Source organism: Lygodium microphyllum, chromosome 24, assembly GCF_053477565.2.
Source record: "Lygodium microphyllum isolate KBCC chromosome 24, Lygodium_microphyllum_v1.1.10, whole genome shotgun sequence".
Lineage (NCBI taxonomy): Eukaryota > Viridiplantae > Streptophyta > Polypodiopsida > Schizaeales > Lygodiaceae > Lygodium > Lygodium microphyllum.
The window spans coordinates 41,212,175-41,234,571 of NC_141158.1; the positions used below are offsets into that span (position 1 = coordinate 41,212,175).

Sequence of the window (22,397 nt, forward strand, 5' to 3'; positions counted from 1 at the left end):
ATGATGATCTCCATCGTCATTTCAAGGCATGATCTTGAGCTTCTTGTTGCTATTTTACCTGATAATAATGGAACACTCTATGGGGATCTCAAGAGAATATGTGAGACAGATCTCGGCCTCGTCTCTCAATGTTGTTTAACTAAGCATGTGTATAAGATGAGTAAGCAATACCTGGCAAATGTCTCGTTGAAAATCAATGTCAAGGTGGGTGGAAGGAATACTGTATTGGTGGATGCACTCTCTCGCCAAATACCACTCGTCAGTGACATCCCTACCATTATCTTTGGAGCTGATGTTACTCATCCCCATCCAGGAGAGGATTCCAATCCATCTATTGCTGCTGTGGTAGCTTCCCAAGATTGGCCTGAAGTTACAAAATATGCAGGGCTGGTGTGTGTTCAAGAGCATCGTCAAATCTTGTATCAAGGGTTGGGATGATCCTGCCCGTGGCCCACAAACGGGTGGGATGATAAAGGAGCTACTGATATCTTTTCGATGAGCAACGGGTTAGAAGCCTCATCGAATTATATTTTACAGGGATGGCGTCAGTGAGGGTTAGTTTTATCAAGTATTATTGTATGAGCTGGATGCCATTCGCAAGGCATGTGCTTCTCTGGAATCGAACTACCAACCTCCTGTCACATTTGTAGTGATTCAAAAGCGTCACCATACACGCCTTTTTGCAAGCAATCATAATGATAGGCGAAGCATAGACAGAGTCGGGAACATTATTCCAGACATCGTGCTGGTAACAATAGGGGAGAAAAAGCAAGAACTACAAGCAATAGAGGGAGTCTGCCATCGAAGAACGGATAGAGAAAAGGCAGTGGCATCTGGACTAGCTATGGACAGAGTGGGCAGGTTACATCACAAGGGAGAGTGCTAAAAGGAGGATTTTCGATCACATGTATCTGTCAGAGGCTGAGCCTTTCCTTGAGCAATATGCCAAACGCAGTCTGGCTAACAGCAGACTGGTAGGATTCTACGCAATGGTTTGTCCACACTCTTTCAGATTGGATTTCCAGCATATTGAAAATATTATTTGAGAAAAATAGAGACTTGGAATACATCATCAGAAACGGAGCCGACGGACAAGGCCGTCACAATTATCGCGCTTTCTCCATCGAGTTTGGGGTGGTTCCACAGGCTGAGCTTGGAAGGCCCACCTCTAATAGATCAAATCAAGGAAAACTCGAAATCAATGTTGAATGCTCTCTACCTGCAGCTCCATAGTTCAAAAGGCAGAGTAGGAAGAAGAACTCCCTTATTATGACACATCACTCAATTTTCTGAACCAGCAGCAAGGCACCTAAATACTAGGATCAAATCGATGAAGCTACTTATAATTGTCCGATATCAGCTGCATCTGATTTTGATGAGGGCTATATATCAGGTGTTGGTTGTGAAGAACAAATGCATTCTCACAAGATTGCAATCAGTCAGGAGAATTCAGGTGTGTTGTTGCCACATACAGAATATCGAAAGGCAGATGGTGAATCTAAATCTTTGGTGAACTCAAGTAGTTGAAGGTGTCACAAGAGCAACATTGCATACAAGTTACATGTGTTGTTTCTCCCTTTCAAAGCAGTGGAGCAGTAGGGTCTGGGAGCAGGAGCACCACATTCCCTGATTGTGAAATATTAGCAAGAGAAAAGTCTTTGCAGGAGCAGAATATGCTAAGAGAGGAGTGCCATAGGTTAACAGAAAGCCCACAGTCTGTGGATTCTTCTGTGGCCAATGCTATACACAGAAGCTTAGAGCTTCGTGCAACTGCTTTAGCTCAGGTGGACAAACTATGGGAGAGGAATGCAATGCTGGAGCATACTCAGGTCTTCCCAAACAGCACTTTCAATATGTAAAACATGTCATGCCATGCCTGGTAAAACACGCTACCCTGCACAAGAAGCCTAACATGTAAGAAGGAGCTTCAAAGATCCATACAATCATTATAGCAGAAGGATCTACAAATGCTGGAAAATTAAATCGGGTTGCCTAAAACCAGTGGACTAATCAGATTGGAATTCATCTTGTATTTTGTAAACATCTTGGCACTAATACAATTGTTACTTGGCATCATTTTCTCGTCTTGCTTATTCACATGATTGATCTTCTATCTTGAAATTCGTCAAGGTCCTTTGTGGACACGACTTTTCTTTCGAAAACCCTTCGATATCTTTGGTGAACCCGACGTGGAAGCGTCGCATTTTTTAAAAAAAAATTAGGATGGGAGATACTTCAGCATCAATTTCAACCCCTTCTACGATTCGTGCTTTGACCTCTACTTCGACTCCATCATCGACTTCTGCTTCAAGTACTTCTACGGATGATTTAAAGCGGATTTTGCAGAATATGTCTATGTATATGCAACTTCAAAATCAGCAGACATAATTGTATATGTAGTAGCAGTAGCAGTTACATCTACAACAGTTGTCTCAACAAAGGCAACTATATTCGGAGCAAGAGAATGCAATCAACGCGACTAAGGCGATTGAAGCAGTTGAAAATGAAAAGAAGCTATTTGATGGCCGTAATGTATCGGCTTATTTGAAGACATATGAGATTAAGATGGGATTTTTTGGAGTACTGACAGGACTTATGAGTAAATATTTTATTCGCCTTGTCACACCCGCCTTGAGGGTAAAAGTGACTAATCTTTTCCTTCAAAATTCGCATTGGCAAGATTTTAAGAAGGCCCTAAAAGGGGAGTATTTTCTTGAGGACTTTGGGATGGCTACATGGCGGTCATTCCAAGACTGGGTCTATATGCCAAACAAAGGTCTAGCTGCTTTAGAATTGATACAAGAATTTGAAGAGAGGTATAGTCAGCTTGATGCCATTAAACAAAGAGCATTGGATATTGAGAAAGTTGAGCTTTTCTTGTAAGCTGCAGATCCTGCTCTTCAAGAAGAATTAGGAGAGCTTCTTGAGGATCTCACGAAGCCTATGGGTCTTAAAACAGATTGGCAAGATGCCCAGGATGCGGTCTCGACTTTGACCAAGAGGCGGATCTGGAAGTCCCACCTACAGAATGGATCTATGACACTGATGCCCTCTTCTGCTCCTATGTCTGCTTCTACCCCTGTCATTTCTTCTCTTCCTCAGCCAGTTACTTGGCCTATGCTAGTGCCTATTGTTTCTAATCCTCCTATTCCTCCTGTTCCAAGACCGATGTTGTCTCCTTCTGCTCCAAAATCATCCGCTCCTTTGGTTCCTTCCTCTCTTGATGACATAATCAAAGGCATAACAGATTTGACACTGGAGTCACTTAAAGCAGAATTGGTGGGAAAATTAAAAGAGCAGTTTGCCTCAATTGCGCCTACTATTTCTTCTAGTGCTCCTAGTGCACCTAGGAGAGGTCGAAGATGTATTTGGTGTGATAGTACAGACCATCAGCATTGCAGGGATTGTGAATATTTTCAAGATGCAAGGAGGAAGAATTTGGTATTTTGGGGAGAAGATGGCAAGATCTGGTTGACTGAAACAGGAGCTCGTGCTTGCTACCAATTTTGGGAAAGGTGGAATGAAGAAATGAGCAGATGACATGGCTGCACGTACTTCTTATGTGGCAGCTAGAGGAGATGCTTCTACATATGGAGTCCAGATTGAGAAAGGTTCAGAGAGTCAGTCAGTATTATGGACCTACGCTATAGAGATGGCAAACAAGGGGAAAATTTAGCAAACCGTTTTGACTAGTGCAGGTTCTAGCATCAGATCTGAGACAGGTTGGGATTTGCCTGTTGACAGGTACACTATTTATGCCTACCTGGCTAAGTCTCAGGGAGCAGATGTTCTTGTTGAGGAGAAGCATAAGAGATATGAAGAGAATCCAAATGCAGCTAAAAAGACTAGAGGGGGTGAGTTTTTTACTCCACCCACTGCAGGGTCGTCTTCGAGACCAGGGCCAAAACGACAAATAGAGGAAGCTCAAAAGAAAGAAAAGAGGCAGGAACCTAGACAGAGAAAGTAGCCAAGATTTAGATTAATGTCCGATATTGAGACATCTATGGACATGAAGAAAATCTTTAATGACAAGATACTTGGCAGTGAGGTGACTTTTACTATTTCTGAGGTTTTGGGCATCTCGAAAAGAGAGTTTCAAGATCAGTTCCAAGAAGTCCTGAAGAGAAAAAGACATACATTGCCTACTACTCATACATAGGGAGTTTTGATTGGAGAGTTGGATGAGGATGAGGATGAGGTTATGGTCAAGAATGCTTCTATTTTTCCGCAAACAGAGAAGAGGGTTCAGCCTATGCATTATGTTGAAACTGATGAGCCTATCTTGGTACCGTGCGGTCACTTTTTGCGGAGTCATTGGGCTAGGGCAACTACAGAAACAATAGTAAAAATTGGAGAGAAATAGGTGCCTTATGTTGCTTTGGTGGATCATGGTTCAGAGATTAATCTCATAGTTCGTGGAGTTTATGAAAGTAATAGATGGCCTATGGATGCAGAGCATGGGTGGCGTATGAGAGCCGCCAACAACACTATAGGTGATTTGTATGCTGCCTGTCCCAGTGTCAGAATTTCTATTGGATATGTAGAGGAGGATTTCCATTTCTTTGTGCAGGATTCATGCTCTTACCCCATAATCCTAGGACAGCCATTCATCACAAAGATGCGCATGGAGACGAAAGTAATGGATGATGGATTTGCTTATGCACGGATTTGCAGTAAAGATGGTATGAGAGCAGTCCAGTTTATGACTGTGTGTGTAAATCATGCTAGAAACATGGATACTCTTCGAGATGCACCTTTGCCCAATGTGAGGGATTTGGGTTTTCATTAGGTACCACTATTCCGCGAGACGACGGTGGTACAGAGCAGAGGAGATTGGAGTTCTCGCCTCCTGGCAGCAATGTTTTCTCCTGCAATTTTATTGGAATTTTAGCAAACAATTCGATGAGTTATCAGAAGATTTCTAAGTTGCCTAGAGCTGCCAGGCAGTACATATGCAAGAAGGAGAAAGATTTGAAAAATGCAGGTATTTTAGAGGATGATGAGCATATAGATGGGATGTATGATAGTATGGTTTGTGCAGATACGATGATAGAGATGGAAAATATGTTGAAAGCTGATATGCAGAGTTGTCTCAGTAATGTATCAGTGCAGTCCCTGGACATGTTTCATGAAATTTCAGATTTTGTAGAGACTTGCAGAGACTGTCAGATGTATTCCCTGGTGTGTCATCGAGACGAGCTTCACCCGACCTATCCGCTATGCATTCATTATAAGTGGGTAGTTGACTTGGTTACTATGCCGATGGGTCTATGGCAGATGAGAGATATTGTTTTAGCTAGAGAGGATCTTACCAATCATGTTTAGGGTAGATCTTTGAGAACGAAGACCACTAGTGCAGTGTGTAAGTTCTTATTGGAAGAAATTTTCTACAGGAATGGCTATGTGGGTAAGATCACTGCAGATCGCGGTGAATTAGATGTAGATGAAGCTAGGGAGTTTTTCTCTCAACTAGGAATCAAGTTGGCTCTAACCACAGCATACAATCTAGAGGGAAATGGAAAGAGTGAAAGAGGGCATCTGCCGATAGTGACAGCATTAGCCAAAGCATGCAGAGGACGGATTGGAGAATGGCCGAGACTTCTACCATTTTCTTTGTGGACTGATCGTATGACTCACAGTGTTACCACAGGATATATGCCCGTAGAGTTAATGTATGGTCAGAAACCGGTTATGCCGACTGAGGCTTGTGCTTTGACTTGGTCAGTTTTACCTTGGCAGGAGGATTTGACAAGAGAGAAGCTCTTAGCTCTTCGGATCCGGCAGTTGGAGAGAAGACCAGAGGATATTCAGCTAGCTATTGACAGGTTGAAGGTTGCTAGACTTAGAAATAAGGACAGGTTTGACAGTAGGCATCGCTTGTGGCCTAGAGAAATAGAAGAGGGAGAGTGGGTATTAGTCTTTGATAGGAGCCTTGAAAATCAGCATACTGCACTTTGGAAGATGGTGAAAAGATGGTTTGGGCCGTACATAGTCAGACATGTCTTTGATAATGCAACATATGAGCTGACAGAATTGGATGGGACAGTGCTTAGAGTGTCCATTGCAAGAAAAAGAATCAAGATTTTCAAGAAAAGAGATGATGAGGATTATGCATTGGAATAATTTGCAAGAGAAGAGCAACGAGAAGAAACTCCAGTAGAAGAGACAGATGATATGATAGATAAACTTACTGATATACCGGAAATAGTCAATGAAGAGATTGATGTGTTCGTGGATCTTGACGACAATGATAATGGGTAGTTGGCCCATCCAGAGGATGCGCAGGATCAGAGGGGGTGGATGTCGTACTGATGCATATCCGAGGTGTGTAATCCACCAAAAAGCTGTGTGTGTGACATTTGTTACTTTGTGCATACTTAGACGTTGTGCTTTGCTCTGCCTGAACGTTTTGCCTTTAGTTGGTTCATGTTCAATTTCACAGAAGAGACAAGTGTTGTTTGGGAGTGAATCTGATTGATAACCCGGAAATCAGTGCAAATAAAGGCACAAAAATGTGCTCAACATGGAAACATCCTTTGCAAATTAACACTTTGCTTTTGTACTCTCTTGTGAAAAATCAAATATGAAGCAATGTAAAATGTGTAGTCCAAAAGGCTCACATTAAAAGAATATGGAAAGGAAAAGGAAAGGTCAAACCCTTTTGTCTCATTCCAAAAATTGAAGGGTCTTTAGACCTTAGCCAATGTATGCAAATTTGAATTTCATAATTCAAGAAAGGAAAAGGAGGTGGTTGCAGTCGTGGGATTTGGGGAGGTGGGAGGTTGAGGTGGTTACACCCTCTCTCTTCCTTTATCTTCTCCTCTCACGGTTCATTTCTCTCTCTCTCATTTTGGCACAACTCTCATCTTTCTTGTTCTTGTTTACCCTCTCTTGTGCTCCTTTGCAAGATCTTATGGAGAGTGAGGAAGAGGAAGAGGGTGAGGATGGAAGAATTTCTCTCAATTTCTTGTGTGCCTATCTCTTGTGTGTTTGGAGAGCATGGTTCTTGGTGAGAAAGAAGAGGTTTCTTGCAGGTTTTCATGGCTAGCAAATGTGTTTGCAGCCTCTCTTGGCCGGTTCGTGGTTCTCATGGTGCCGTGGCAGGATGCTCTTCACTGATATTTGTTACAAACAATTTAGAAGGAGAATGGGCTCTAGATCTGCAAGGAATATGGTTTTCCCGAGCTTCTCAAGCTGTTTGCTTATATTGAAGATACAAAAGGTGATCATGTTTACACGGTCTATACTATGGATACAAAGACTAGTGAGTTTGTGGGAAAGCCTTTACATGGAGTCACTGAGTATATGGAATGGATTGAAAATGAGAGTCTTGCATATGTTACACAGGATGATCTCCATCGTCCTTTCAAGGCATGATCTTGAGCTTCTTGTTGTTATTTTACCTTATAATAATGGAACACTCTATGGGGATCTCAAGAGAATATGTGAGACAGATCTCGGCCTTGTCTCTCAATGTTGTTTAACTCAGCATGTGTATAAGATGAGTAAGCAATACCTGGCAAATGTCACGCTGAAAATCAATGTCAAGGTGGGTGGAAGGACTACTGTATTGGTGGATGCACTCTCTCACCAAATACCACTCGTCAGTGACATCCCTACCATTATCTTTAGAGCTGATGTTACTCATCCCCATCGAGGAGAGGATTCCAATCCATCTATTGCTACTGTGGTAGCTTCCCCAATATTGTCCTAAAGTTACAAAATATGCAGGGCTGGTGTGTGCTCAAGAGTATCGTCAAGAATTGATACAAGATTTATTCAAGGGTTGGGATGATCCTGCCCCTGGCCCACAAAAGGGTGGGGTGATAAAGGAGCTACTGATATCTTTTTGAAGAGCAATGGGTCAGAAGCCTCATCAAATTATACTTTACAAGGATGGTGTCAGTGAGGGTCAGTTTTATCAAGTACTATTGTATGAGCTGGATGCCATTCGCAAGGCATGTGCTTCTCTGGAATCAAACTACCAACCTCCTATCACATTTGTAGTGGTTCAAAAGCATCACCATACATGCCTTTTTGTAAGCAATCATAATAATAGGCGAAGCATAGACAAAGTGGAGAACATTAATACAGACATCATGCTGGTAACAATAGCGGGAGAAAAAGCAAGAACTACAGGCAGTAGAGGGAGTCTGCCATCAAAGAACGGAGAGAGAAAAAGCAGTGGCATCTGGACCAACTATGGACAGAGTGGGTAGGTTACATCAGAAGGGAGAGTGCTGAAAGGAGGATTTTTGATCACATGTATCTATCAGAGGCTAAGCCTTTCCTTGAGCAATATGCCAAACGTAGTCTGGCTAACAGCAGACTCTGGTAGGATTCTGCACAATGGTTTGTCCGCACTCTTTCAGATTGGATTTCCAACATATTGAAAATATTATTTGAGACAAACATAGACTTGGAATACATCACCAGAAACGCAACGACGGACAAGGCCATCACAATTATCGCGCTTTCTCCATCGAGTTTGGGGTGGTTCCACAGGCTGAGCTTGGAAGGCCCACCTCTAATAGATCAAATCAAGGAAAACTCGAAATCAATGTCCAATGCTCTCCGACTGCAGCTCCATAGTTCGAAAGGCAGAGTAGGAAAAAGAACTCCCTTATTATGACACAACACTCAATTTGCTGAACCAGCACAACAAGGCACCTGAATACTGGGATCAAATCGATGAAGCTACTTATAATTGTCTGATATCAGCTGCATCTTGCTATATATTAGGTGTTGGTTTTGAATAACAAATGCATTCTCACAATATTGCGATCAGTTAAGAGAATTCAGGTGTGTTGTTGCCACATACTGAATATCGAAAGGCAGATGGTGAATCTAAATCTTTGGTGAACTCGAGCAGTTGAAGGTGTCACAAGAGCAACATTGCATACAAGTTACAGGTGTTGTTTCTCCCTTTCAAAGCAGTGGAGCAACAGGGTATGGGAGCAGGAGCACCACATTGCCTGATTGTGAAAGATTAGCAAGAGAAAAGTCTTTGCAGGAGCAGAATATGCTAAGAGAGGAGTGCCATAGGTTAACAGAAAGCCCACAGTCTGTGGATTCTTTTGTGGCCAATGCTATACACAGAAGCTTAGAGCTTTGTGCAACTGCTTTAGCTCAGGTGGACAAACTATGGGAGAGGAATGCAATACTGGAGCATACTCGGGTCTTCCCAAACAACACTTTCAATATGTGAAACATGTCAAGCCGAGCCTGGTAAAATGCACTACCCTGCACAAGAAGATTGACATGTAAGAAGGAGCTTCAAAGATCCATATAATCATTATAGCAGAAGGATCTACAAATGCTGCAGAATTAAATCGGGTGGCCTAAAACTAGTAGACTGATCAGATTGGAATTCATCTTGTATTTTGTAAACATCTTAGCAGTAATACAATTGTTACGTGGCATCATTTTCTCGTCTTGCTTATTCACATGATTGATCTTCTATCTTGAAATTCGCCAAGGTCCTCTATGGACGTGACTTTGCTTTCGAAAACCCTTCGATAACGCAAAAACAACCCTACATGTTGGAGGTGAGAAGGTCAAGCTGAACACATATGTATACGAGGAAGTAACCCGGATAATCCCTGTCGACAGAATCAAGATGTTGGGATGTTACGAGAAGAATGGGTACCAAAGGAAAGGATACCCTAATCTTCCAATGACCTATCGATTCCTGAAGATCCATGACCCAAGTCCATACTATTACTGAGTTCCCATAGCTAAATGTAACACAACCTTATTGTCCCCAAATTAATGTATCAGCTTGTTCCATCTTCCCAAGAATAATTGTACTCCGAAAGGGCTATGCCCATATGAATGAAATAAGACTCTTTTTAAATGATTGTCTTGACTATGAGAATTGATAAAAAGTTAAGTGATTAGATCTCTTGGCTAAAAGCTGAATTGGGCATGAAATGTAATGAAAGAAACATTTAGCGAGTTTTTAGCGTTAAGAATCTCATACCCAAGCACAACCTCAGGTATAGATTCCTAGTCTGACCCCTACACCAAATACGGCCGTGATTCAGGAGAAGAAGTTTCTTCTCAAGCAGATCAAGCCACCAGAATTTGACGGCAAAGGAAGGACCCTCCAAACTGATGCGGAGATCTGGATCGAGTCTATGGAAGATTACTTTGAAGCAGCTGGTACTACACTCGCTAACCAAGTAATGCTCGCTAAGCTGAAGCTTATCGGCGAAGCCAAACTTTGGTGGAAGCAATGATGCAAAGACCAAGGGATCTCGGAAGGGTCCATTACTTGGGAGAAGCTGAAAAGAGCTGTGCAAGGAAGATACTTATCACCTGCCTATCGTACGCAGAAGATGAACGAGTTCTATGAGCTGAAACAGCTTGGTCTATCTTTTGACGCATACTACTCAAAGTTTGTCTCTCTTTTGAAGTATGCACCACAAATGGATATGACACAACAGGTGTCAAAGTTTTGTGCCCGGTTAAACCCACCTGTAAACACCCTCTTCGAGTCGATGTGCCCAACAGATCCTCAATACGCACTCATTCGAGCTGTGCCCATAATTCAGGAGGTGCAAACCAGGCCAAGAAATAACGAGACTTGGTCTTATAAGGATCAAAACAAAGGGGTGTATAGGTCCTAGGCGAAGAGAGTTCAAGGTCAAAACAAGGGACAAAGGAAGAAATCTAGGACCAACAACGTCAATAATTTTGTTCCTACCCAGGGTAATGGCCGCAACCTTCGTTGCTTCCATTGCAACGAGCATGGTCATTTCAAAAGGCAATGTCCCAAGCTTGGTGGAGGACAACGTCAAGGACCATTCCAAGGAACCGCCCGTGGCCAAGGAACCACCACCTGGGGCAGAGGAAGAACCGCCTGTGTTGCCAATAGGGAGATGTGCAAAGAAGAAGACCCGACCATGGAAGCAAACTTTGAGAGGGCAATAGTCCATGCCGCCCTTCACAAGAAAGGCCCGAATCACCAATTTTTGGTGATTCAGACACCATTGGATTATCAAGGTAAAGGCTTCAAAACCTCAATTGATTGTGGCAATACGCATTCCTTTATTTCACCAGCTTGTGCAAGAAGATTAGGAATAGCCACAATGGATGCACCCACCTTGCTTATGGAATTAGCAAATGGTCGTGAGGTCACTTGTACCAGGAAAACTGCTAAGGTGGAATTCTTGCTAGGAGAAAAGTCGACTTCGGTCAAATTCAGTGTTATGAACCTAGGTATCCATGAGTGTTTGCTTGGAATGGATTGGCTTAAACCTAATGATGCCCACATTCACAGTGGAAAGGGCCAATTTTTCTTTCAGAACTCTCAAGGGGAATTGGTCACAACTCAAGGAGAGGCTGGAAAGCCAAAAATTCAATTGGCCAAAGCATCTCGAATAATAAAGGGAGTTAGAAAGGGGCTACTTGTCTATTTGATTAAGCTCAATAAGCTAGATCAGAATTAGGAGTCTAGTGAAGAACCTTCATAGCCAAAGGAGTACCCAGACATATTTCTTGAAGAGCTGACAGAACTTCCGCCTCAGAGGGAAGTCGATCACGAAATCAAGCTAGTGCCAGGAGCTGCACCAATTGCAAAGAGGCCATATAGAATGTCCATCTCGGAAACAATTGAGTTGAAGGAGCAACTCAAGTAATTGTTAGATTAGGGCTATATCCATCCTAGCAGTTCACCATGGGGAGCTCCAATGCTATTCCAGAAGAAGAAGGATGGAATGCTTCGGTTATGTATTGATTACAGAGGGCTAAATCAATCAACCATTAAGAACAAGTACCCTATTCCAAGGATAGATGAACGTCTTGACCGTCTTCAAGGTTCGAAGATCTTCTCCAAGATTGATCTCAGGTTTGGGTATTATCAGATAAGGATCAAGGAAGAAGATATCCCAAAGACGGCATTCACCACAAGATATGGATATTTTGAGTTCTTGGTCATGTCATTTGGGCTGACAAATGCACATGCCACCTTCAATAGGTTAATGGAGGATATCTTTAGGCCATATCTTGATGACTTCGTACTCGTCTTCTTCGATGATACCTTAGTTTATTCCAAACAGGAAGAAGATCATGAACCCCAGCTTCACATTGTCCTTGAGACAATGAGGGCACACAAGCTTTATGCCAAAAAGAAGAAGTATGCATTCTTCAAGCAACAGATTGAGTATCTGGGATTCATTGTATCTGCGGAAGAAATCTCAATGGATCCAGCCAAAGTCAGAGATGTTCTGGAATGGCCAACACCAACACCAACAACTGTCAAAGAAATACACAGTTTTCTTGGATTGACAGGGTGGTACATGGTCTTTATCAAAAACTATGCTTTGATTGTAGCGCCACTGACGGATCTACTGAAGAAGCAAACATCGATTGTATGGTCAATTGCTGAACAATCTAGCTTTGATAAACTAAAGCAAAGTTTGGTATCAGTACCTATCGTGAAACTTTCGAACCAGGTAAGGAGTTTGAAGTAATAAATGATGCTAGCACACTTGCCTTAAGATGTGTGCTTATGCAAGAGGTCATCTTATAGCATACTCTTCAAGAAAATTGAAGAGCCATGAGAAGAATTATGCTGCCCATGATCGTGTTAGCTATCATCCATGCTCTCAAGCTTTGGAGACACTACCTGCTGGGTAACAAGTTTACCCTAGTGACGGATCATAAAAGTCTCAAGTGGATCTTTACTTAGAATGAGCTTAACATGAGGCAACATCGATGGATTGAAGTGCTGGAGAAATATGATTTTGAAATCAAATACCGACTTGGAAAGGAGAATATAGTTGCCGATGCACTTAGTTGCAAGGCATTTCTAAATTCTCTAATCTTGCAAGATCCATCAATAGCTAGATCTTTGGCCACAAAGGTATCCATGCCAAACAACCCAATTCTTGAGCTAGCTAGAGAAGAGGCATGCCATGATCCAACCTATCAGATGATGGTAAGGGAGATCCCTATCAAGGACCAAGACCCGAAGCTACAAGCTAAGTATCAAGAATTCTCTATCGATAACGGACTTGTCTACTATAGAACGAGAATATGTATACTGGCAAGCCAATCACTCAAACAAAATATACTTTGGGAAGCTCATGATTCCCCTTTTCCAGGACATCTTGGCTATGCCAAGACCCTCAATGCAATCAAAAAGAGCTACTATTGGGAGAGGCTTAAAGATGACGTTCTCAAATATGTCACTGAATGTTTGTCTTGTCAACCTATTAAGGCCGAACATGTCAAAATGCCAGGAAAGTTGCAACCACTTGACATTCCCCAAATGAAATGGGAATTCATCAGTATGGACTTTGTTGTTGGCCTGCCCCAAGTTCAGGGAGGATACAACTCCATTATGGTTGTGGTTGATATGCTCACTAAGGTTGCACACCTTATCCCTGTTAAGAAAAACTATAAAGCCTCATACATTGCAAGGTTGTTCATCAAGGAGATATTCAAACTGCATGGGTTACCCAGAAGAATCATTAGTGATCGTGATTCCCTCTTCACATCACATTTCTAGAGAGCTATCTTTGAAGCCATTGGGACTCAACTCTGTTTTAGTACATCTTACCATCCTCAAACCGATGGTCAAACAGAGCGAGTCAACCAAGTCATTGAGGATATGCTAAGGTTGCACTGCGGCCGTGAACCAAAAAGGTGAATTCGATACTTGCCACTGGTTGAGTTTGCCTACAATCCCTCTTATCAACAAAGCATTCAGATGACCCCTTTTCAAGCATTATATGGGCATGATTGTCGTAGTCCTTTGAAATTTTTGAATCCAACCTTGAGGGTTGAAGCTTCAAAGCAGATGCTGGAAGATATGGACGACCAAATGAAGTCAATAAGATAGGACATCCAAGCCGCCAAGGATAGACAGAAGGCATACGCGGATTTGAAATGTCAAGATAGAACCTTCGCTGAAGGAGAAATGGTCTTCATTTGCGTACGCCCAAAGAAGAGTTCCCTATCCTTAAGTGAATGCAAGAAGCTAAGTCTAAGGTATTTTGGACCCTACAAGATTCTCAAGTGCTTAGGGCCTAGTGCTTATAGACTTCAAGTCCCTGAGAACCTAAAGGTTCATAATGTATTTCATATCAGCATACTAAAGAAGTATGTACCTAGCCTTAGTCGTGTGCTTGATGAGCAACAAGTTGTAATGCCTAGCCAAGGAGTCCTTGAGCTATGGCCTGACGGGATCTTAGATGTTAGGGAGAGACATTTGAGATCCAAAACCTTGAGAGAATGCCTCATCCAGTGGAAATATTATCCCAAGGAGGATGCCACTTGGATGGATGAAAGCACTCTCAACCAATAATACACCTATTTCTTCTCAAGATGAGAACATCTCGATTCTTCTAAGGTTCTTCTTCATTACAATGACTATAGGTGATACCTAGTCTGTGTGCTCAATTTCGTAGATGAATCCCGCTCTCATCAACTTGTCGATCTCTTCTTTGACTGCATGAGTGTGTTTTAAATTCATGGGGTACGGTCACTGCTTGGCCAGCATTGCATCTTGCATCATGGGTATGTTGTGAGTTACTACACTTGGATCTACCCCCTTGAGTTCTTCTAAGGACTAGGCGAATACGTCTATATACTCTCATAAGAGGGCAACAAGACGTGTCTCCTCCTTATCTGTAAAGTCATCGGCAATGAAGACAAGTCAGGGTGTCTCCCCATCCAGGGCTAGGTTCACCTTCTTGACCTTGTTGGGCCCTTCAATGGGTTCACTTGTTTTCCCTTGACGTTTAGCACCCAGCAGGATCACTACCCTATCGCCCTACTTGAATCTCGTAAATCTCTTGGGGAGGTCATGTGGTTTTCATTGTTCGTCCGCTCTTGCATCCTTAGACTGGTCTGCCCTTTCTTCTTTCAAGCATCTGTGCCTCAAGTGGACGGGCAGGTCCCCCTTGGTACATCTCGTCTTAGGATGCCTCAATATTTATGGGTCACTTTCTGAGCTTACTTCTGACTCGGAATCAAATTCTCTGCCTTCACTAGGTGAGGTAGTCTCCCTCGGTGGTCGCAGCTTGGAGGGTAACTCTGTTTTAAGCATTAGTGTGTTACCTGGTTGGGTTAGGCCTGCTTGTTCTAGATCTATGGCTCTTACACATTCCAACCAAGCATGGTCACAATCCATGCGCATGACCCCTTGCTCTATCCCAAAGGTGTTCTTTCTCTTCGGCGTGGAGTCTACCCATATATGTTCTATCACTCGTCCTTCAGTGTCGTATTCTATGGTGTCTATCTTATCCTCACCCTCATCATCACTGAAGCAGCAGTGGTCCTTGCATTTGTCATTGGAAGTATCTTCATTTGATCGCTCGTCGTCTCCTAGGTCTTGGTCTATTTCGTGTGGTTGTCCAAAAACCAGGGCCCAATTGTACCTGAGGTTTAGGTCATGCACCCTAGCCCATCACCACCTTGGTTCATTCAAGAGATCTTGGAGTGGCTTGAATTTTGTTGCTAGATTGCCTGCTAGCTTGCCGATCAAATACTCTAAAACCCCTTGGAGCTCCCTCCAGTTGGTTGGCACTTGGAAGGTGACAGGGTTGGGTCTTTCGCAAAGGTTTCCTGCCATCATGAAAATTGGTACTGAGGGTGCACTCTTGTGTTTACCGATCATCTTAAGGGCATGTTTGTACTCCTCGTCGTTCGAGAACGACAGGTCGATGGTATCAAGGACATGCATCCAGCCTCACTCATCTTCAGGACATGGGATATACTTAGTTAGGGGCCCATAAGATTTCCTGATCTGGGTACCACCCTTGAGCATTGCAGAGATGGCATCGAGATCAAATGGTGTAGTTTCCCAGGAGTCCATTTCTACCCTAAGGGCTGGTGTTCTATTACCTATGAAGATGAGACCATTCCCCCAATCTTCTATCACTCTGGCATTGCACATCCAGGGTCGACCTAATAGGACATTGTAGTCCACTCCCTTCATGACTATAAAGTCAACCGAGAATTGGATTCTTGCAATTCTTACTGGCCACTTTTTTAGCACCCCAAATGGCTTCACTTTTATTCTGTTAGCTAATGTGACGTTGAACCTGGTAGTCTTGACAGGTGGGTTGCCCCAAGTCAGGAGCACTGCATGGCTCAGTACACTAACTCTTGCTCCTGTGTCTACAATCCCCTTCTTTGTTATGTCACCTAGGCCTGAGACCGGAAAGACTGCATGCTTCTTGGTGGCTTCCCAAAAAGCATTAATGTGCAAGGATTCGGGCACGGAGTATAACGTCAAACTCAATATTTGCATCTCTGCATCATGTTCTTGTAGGTTTGCAGCAGCTTGCTCTTGTAACCCTTCAATCCACTGCCTCAAGTCCTGCCATAGACTTGGATGTTGCCTAAGTAGATCTCCTAGATTTATCGTCACCGGGGTGGTCACTAGACTGGTAAGGAGATCGTTGGATACTCGTCTTTCTCTTGTTTTGGATCTTCCTGGACAGCGCCCCTGGTTGGGTTGCTATCCCATAGAGTCAAGGCCTTGCCTAAGTGGTATTGTTTGTGGCACTGCCGCATCTCTCGATTTCGGTGAAGGGGGTGAGAGTGGCGTGCTGATGCTAGAGAGATCCTCGATCTCGTTCTCCAAGATGGGCTCCGCATCTTTCAGGTGTTCCTAAGCCTCCTTTACCCACTCCACCTTCTCAATGGTCTCTAGTTGGCGCTTCGAGTCGGGGTACTCCCCTATCTTAAGGCTTCCCTTTTCAACAGTCTTCAGGGTTGATGTCTCTGCTTCAGCATTAGTGACTTTCTTTCCAGTAGGTAGCATCGTGGCACTCTTAGTCTTTAGCATGATTTTAGCTTTGGGTCTCTTCTTCCTCTGCATATGGCGCTTCTTCCCTATTGAGGATGCATCAAGATTGCTAGAACCCGGAAGTGATATGCTGGCCTACTTCATTTGTGCATGGGTCATGACATGTAGCGGTATAGGTGTAGCTTCACCGTCCAAATTCTCGATACCAAATAACCCCAATGGGATGGATGGCACATTAGCTAAGTTTAAGGGTGTTTTTTGCTTTGGACACTCAACGAAGAGATGAGAGATTCTGCACTCAGGACACCTTAAGTTAGCCTTGTCTCTATTTTGTTGCTCTCTTTTGGGACATCGTGATGAGATGTGTCCCAGGTGGCCGCAAGTCCAACACATGATTGGTTCCTGGGTCTGCCCTCCTAGGCCTATACCTCATCCCCTACCTAATGCCATCACCGGTACTGGTCAATAGTCCATAAGGACTGTATTGCCCTCATCGTCGTGCGAGACATAAGGGTATAGGTAAGGCTCCTCCTCATTTGGCTCTTCCATGTAGTGGATTGAAGCATCACTTGGTGGATGTGTCACATAGGGGCCCGGTGGTTTGGGTATTCTAGTAGGATTTATATCCATTCTAGGAACAACTAGCTTAGCATCATTTGGCGTGGGGAGGGCCAAGGGCGCTCCCCTTCCAAAGAATTATTGCGGCCTGCTTGCTAGGTATAGTTGACTATATGGTTGTGAGTACAGAAGTCTTCTAGGCAATCTACAATGCACACTATCATGACCAAACCTACCGCAATTAGCACAAGGCCGCAACCTGGGGTCTTAGCAAGTGGTTCCCGCCACAGTACACACATTGGACATGTGGTCGCGTTGGTCATCTTAGCATTTCCTGTATCTTGCCTATTTCCATTTTCATGTCAGTGGTTGGTGTTTGCAGCATTTCCCTTATATTGGGTGCTTGTGCATGATCGCTCGCCAGATGCTGAAGCTCTCTTTGAACTTCTCAAGTGGGTCTCGTCTTGGTTCAAGTTCCTAGAGCTCCTCTCCTTCAATTGGTCGTCGACTAGAATGGCCTCTTTGAACACCCTTGCTAGCATGTCTTGCTGCAAGCTTGAGTTGCCCGCCAGGGCTTTATATAGCTCTTCATATCGTATCCCATTGATAAATACCGTCGACACTGCTCTTTCGGTCGGCTATTCACCCGTTGGGATTCTCTTGAAGAGACTCCTTACATGGGTCACATAGTCAGGGATGTCCACTTTTTCCTTCTGCTTGACGTTCATAAGACGTACTAGCAGGTTATCTAAGTATTCGGGCTTGGAAAATCTCTTAATGAAGAGGTTTTTCAATCCATTGAAGTTTACTCGCTCCACAACATCTAGATTCGTGTACCAAGTCTGACCCTTGTCTCCCAAGCAAAGCCCGAATGCTTGAGAGTGTTGAGTCAAGTCGGTGAGACCATTGGGCTCGCAGACCTGCTGGAAGTGTTGTATGAAGCCATACAGATCGTCTTGGGGTTGGTACTTATCGAGCTGCTTCACGACCAGTGGTATCTTAGGCTAGCTCTTGGAGCCTTGGTTCACCCCCATCCCCACTAGTAGTGACGTGGCCAATGCTGCAGTGCTCTGCTCTGTTGCTGTGTTGTCTAGCAATCGCTTCGTGAGAAGCTCGCCTAGCATCAAATCTCCTTCTAGTGCTTTCTCATGGTCAGTTCAATTTCTGCCTACTAGGTTTAGCACTCACTGTATCTCTCGTATATTTGCGTTCTGCCTCAAACTCCTAGTCTGCTTTTCCTGATTGTATTCCATTATGCCTTGCAGTGCTTTGTGGGCTAGTTTTCTTTCCTACTTTGGGTCAATTATAATGGCTTCTGCTGCTCTACCACGGTGCTCACACCAAGCGTGAGAGTCATAGCTACTCACCAACTATTGGATCACTTTTGGAAAAGCTCCTAAGTCAAAATCCTCATTCTCCCTGTGATCTAAGCTTTCCTTTGCCATGGTTGGGTTCTCTTGCTCCACTAAGCTGTCGATAAGTCCAAGGAGGTCGGGTAGAGCCAAGTATCCTGTTGCTATTCGCTTAGTCCTACAATGGACTCCAATTGTTTGTCTATGCCTCCACTAGGTGTTGTTAAGATGCTGACTCTCTCAACAACCTACTCTAGCTGCTAAGCAGCTGCATCTTGTGAAATTGCCTATTCCTTGCACCAGAATCGAGTTCCGGCCATCGGGGTGGCTCACAAAGGTTAGCACCGTTAAGATCTAGTTGGGTCTGTTGTAAACTTCCACAAGATGTGCAACAGTCTGACTCGGCCCAACTCGTCCCAGTTGCAAGGGCCGAGTGGTGACCTTGGACGATCGAATGGTTGAATAAGGGCATCGGATGAACTTATAGCTCGGACGACCGAATAGATATGTCCAAGGGCCGAGTAGGCCAAGGGCCGAGTGACAAAGAGGGCCAAGTAGGTCGAGGGCCGAGTGACAAAAGTGGGCCGAGTGGCAAAAGTGGGCTGAGTGACAAAAGTGGGCTAAGGGGTTGACTCGGATGACCAAGCGGTACATGTCTAGGTCGAGCAGTCTGAGTTATGCTAGTGGTCCAAGGACCGAATGGATTGGGTGGTCCGAGTGCTGAATGGTTTGATTATGGGACTCGGCCCAAATCCAATCCACTCGAACTGGTTGAGCTGCACATGATGATGGCCACGCCGAGGATGATCTCGTTGAATCCAACAATCCACACAAACACCAAGCACGCTGCCTTCCAGATCACAAAAAATACACAATAGGGAGGTTTTCATGTACCTGAATCGTGCAAAGAACTCCCAAATGGCAAGGCCAAATCAAATCAATGCTGGAAACACATACACTCTCTTTCTCTCTCACTGCTAGGGTGGAAAATGAGCTCCTCTATAGTCCCCTAGCTCTTAAACCCCTTCCCGAGCAAGGTTTTGCCATCCCCAATCACTCACTTGCTGGCATTAATCATTCCAACCACTCTTTTTTCCCATTCACCCCGATCTGTGTCTATTTTGCCCTGTTTTATAGTAGTAACCATATGCTTCTCCAAACTAATTTCGTAATCCTATCCTATGCTAAATATAACAAGAATCAAAATCAAATGACTGAAATGATCTCCCCTTCTTTCCCAATCATTAAACAATCAAAATAATCAGAATACTTACTTGTATCGAAGATCAAAAGCCCCAACTTCCTACCTATCTCAAGCTCTGATTCGGGGATGAATCCCTTACTTCAACGCTCGATATGAGGCACATAAGTGCTCAAGATTGAATCTGTTGGTCCTGACAATAGAACCAAAATGTGGGAGCTCTCGCTCAACCGCTAAGACCCACGGATCGCTTATTGCTTCAAGCATTCCAAGCGAGCTCTAATGGCTACCTCTCACATAGCCAACACGCCTTCAAACCTATGAAAGTAGTGAGCTTACCTCAATGCCGAATGAGTTGCCTCCTCCTTCAGGCACACCGGTAGCTCCACGATCCTTGATGCTAGCTCAAGCATCCTCAAGCCTCCTCCATCAAGCTCCATCCACCATATTTGTGCACACGCGAGCTATGAGAAGAGAGGAGAAGAAGAGAAGTGGAGATGGTGAAGAGCTTCACCCTCTTGATCCCTCACTCCCACACACTCACTCCCTCACACTCTCACACTCCCTCCCTCAAGAGCACACACACAAGCAAAGAGAAGGGAAGAAAGGAAGAAGAGAGGTCTCTTGTTAGCCACACACCAAAGAATGAGCTTCCATTCACTTTTTAAACTTTATATATACAAGCCCTAAAATTCCATGGGCGCCCATCATTTTTTACATGATGGGCCTTTATGGCAAGATCTTTTCCCCTATTTCCCTTTCCTTGCCTCATGCCTTAAACCTATACCCATCTATTCCTTTACAAATGGGATAGGAGGGAGCCTAGCGCTCTTTTACAAGAGTTTTTTGAGGCGCCTTCTCTTTAAAATTGCACTTTCGCGCCTTAGCTTAGTCTTTTAAGGGCCGCCTTTGTGCCCTTGCTCTTTTTCTGTTCTTTTTCTACTTTTTGCTTCATTTTTCCATCATCTTGAACTGAGATTAACACCTACTAATAAGCAAAGTGTTGGTAAGGAATCATTTCTAGGGTGTGTATTCAAAAAACAAGCTCATTGTAATGTTGACTACACATTGCAATGCATCCATCTTGCCATCAGTAATGTTAGAATAGTAATGACTTTCAACACAGGCATTACAGTTGTCCCAAAGCCTATAGTGCCATTAGCAGCCAAACCTAGTGTCAATCCTAAGGAGGGGGCAGTACATCACAATGAACTCACATAGTAACTTCATAGCCACATCTAGAAACCACACCTAAAGCTATGGTCCAAACACTCAGGGGAGTCTCTAAGCATAGATCACAATCTCACAAATGTCAATAATTGGGAATGCAATGTGTCCATGCCTCAAACTCTAGGCCTAAATGGTAGAGTTGGCACTCCTATAGTTAACATGTGACTGAGTAGCACTGGGTTCCAACAGCCCTGCTGTGAGCCCAAGGATACTGTGAGGGTAACACCCTGTTGTTGTGGTTGCCTAAACTCTCAAGTGCTATATATGATCCTCAATCTCATGCTCCAAAAAACAAGGTTTAGAAATGCCAACCAAAATAGGGGAGGAGAAAAACCAAAGGGAAGGGTGCTTAATCTTTGAGTGCTCAAATGGTCTATCGATCCATAGCTCATCTAAGAGTCCATGTGCGATTTCTCATGAGTAAGCTCCTTCCTAATGACTCTAAGGTAATCACCACTTCAAAACATGAGGATATAGCATCAATTGAACTCCAAACCTCTCAAACTAAGCTTGTCACACCCACTCAGAATCCTCAAGTGGAAGTACTATGCATCAACTTGTCCTATTCAATTAAACCCAAACCACCAGTGGGACTTAGGCTATCATAGCCATGACAATCCATTCTTGAAGTGGCTTCCAACATGGCCATGGACACAGGGAATGACTTGCTAATGTGCATCTAATGATTGAACTCAACTTTCATGTTGTTTGCTAGAAGTTATGAACGTTTGGACGTAGGCCTACTTGACAAACCCATAGCAAATGAGTACGTTCCTTGCCGTGTTCTTGGGAAGAATATGAATTCATTTTTACTAAGACCTCCACTATTGTAGATGAAATGATTGGCAATGAAATTTCATGAGAAGAGGCCTTAAGCCAACACTTTCTCACCTCCTATAAGAAAAGAAAATTTCCCATGCCACCACAGGAACTTCTTGAACTCGAACAATTAATCAAGTTTGAGTCCAATTTCTTACACAAGTGGTATAATTTGTGCATTTCATGGGCTCAAGAAGGTTACCAAATCATGACTAATGTGGAGCAATGACGTGTCATCAAGGATTTTGAGTATGACCAAGACTTATGTGGCCCCAACCTCATTTAGAGTATTAGCCATAACAAGGAATGGACCATTAGAAGACAATATCATGGTCCACCCCTCCTTGGATAGAATCCTAATGGAGGAGGAACTCCATATTCCAAGTTGACTCAACTTTAGTGACCTCTTGACTAATATATTAACTTATATCATGCAAGTGGGCATTCGTACATGGGATATGGAATGTTATGT

The 22,397-nt window shown here is 43.6% G+C and overlaps 1 pseudogene; it reads left to right on the forward strand.

Annotated features, from left to right (window-relative positions):
• On the forward strand, window positions 1-886 carry LOC148015007 (protein argonaute 1 pseudogene; annotated as a pseudogene).
• Window positions 887-22,397: the final 21,511 nt, after the last annotated feature.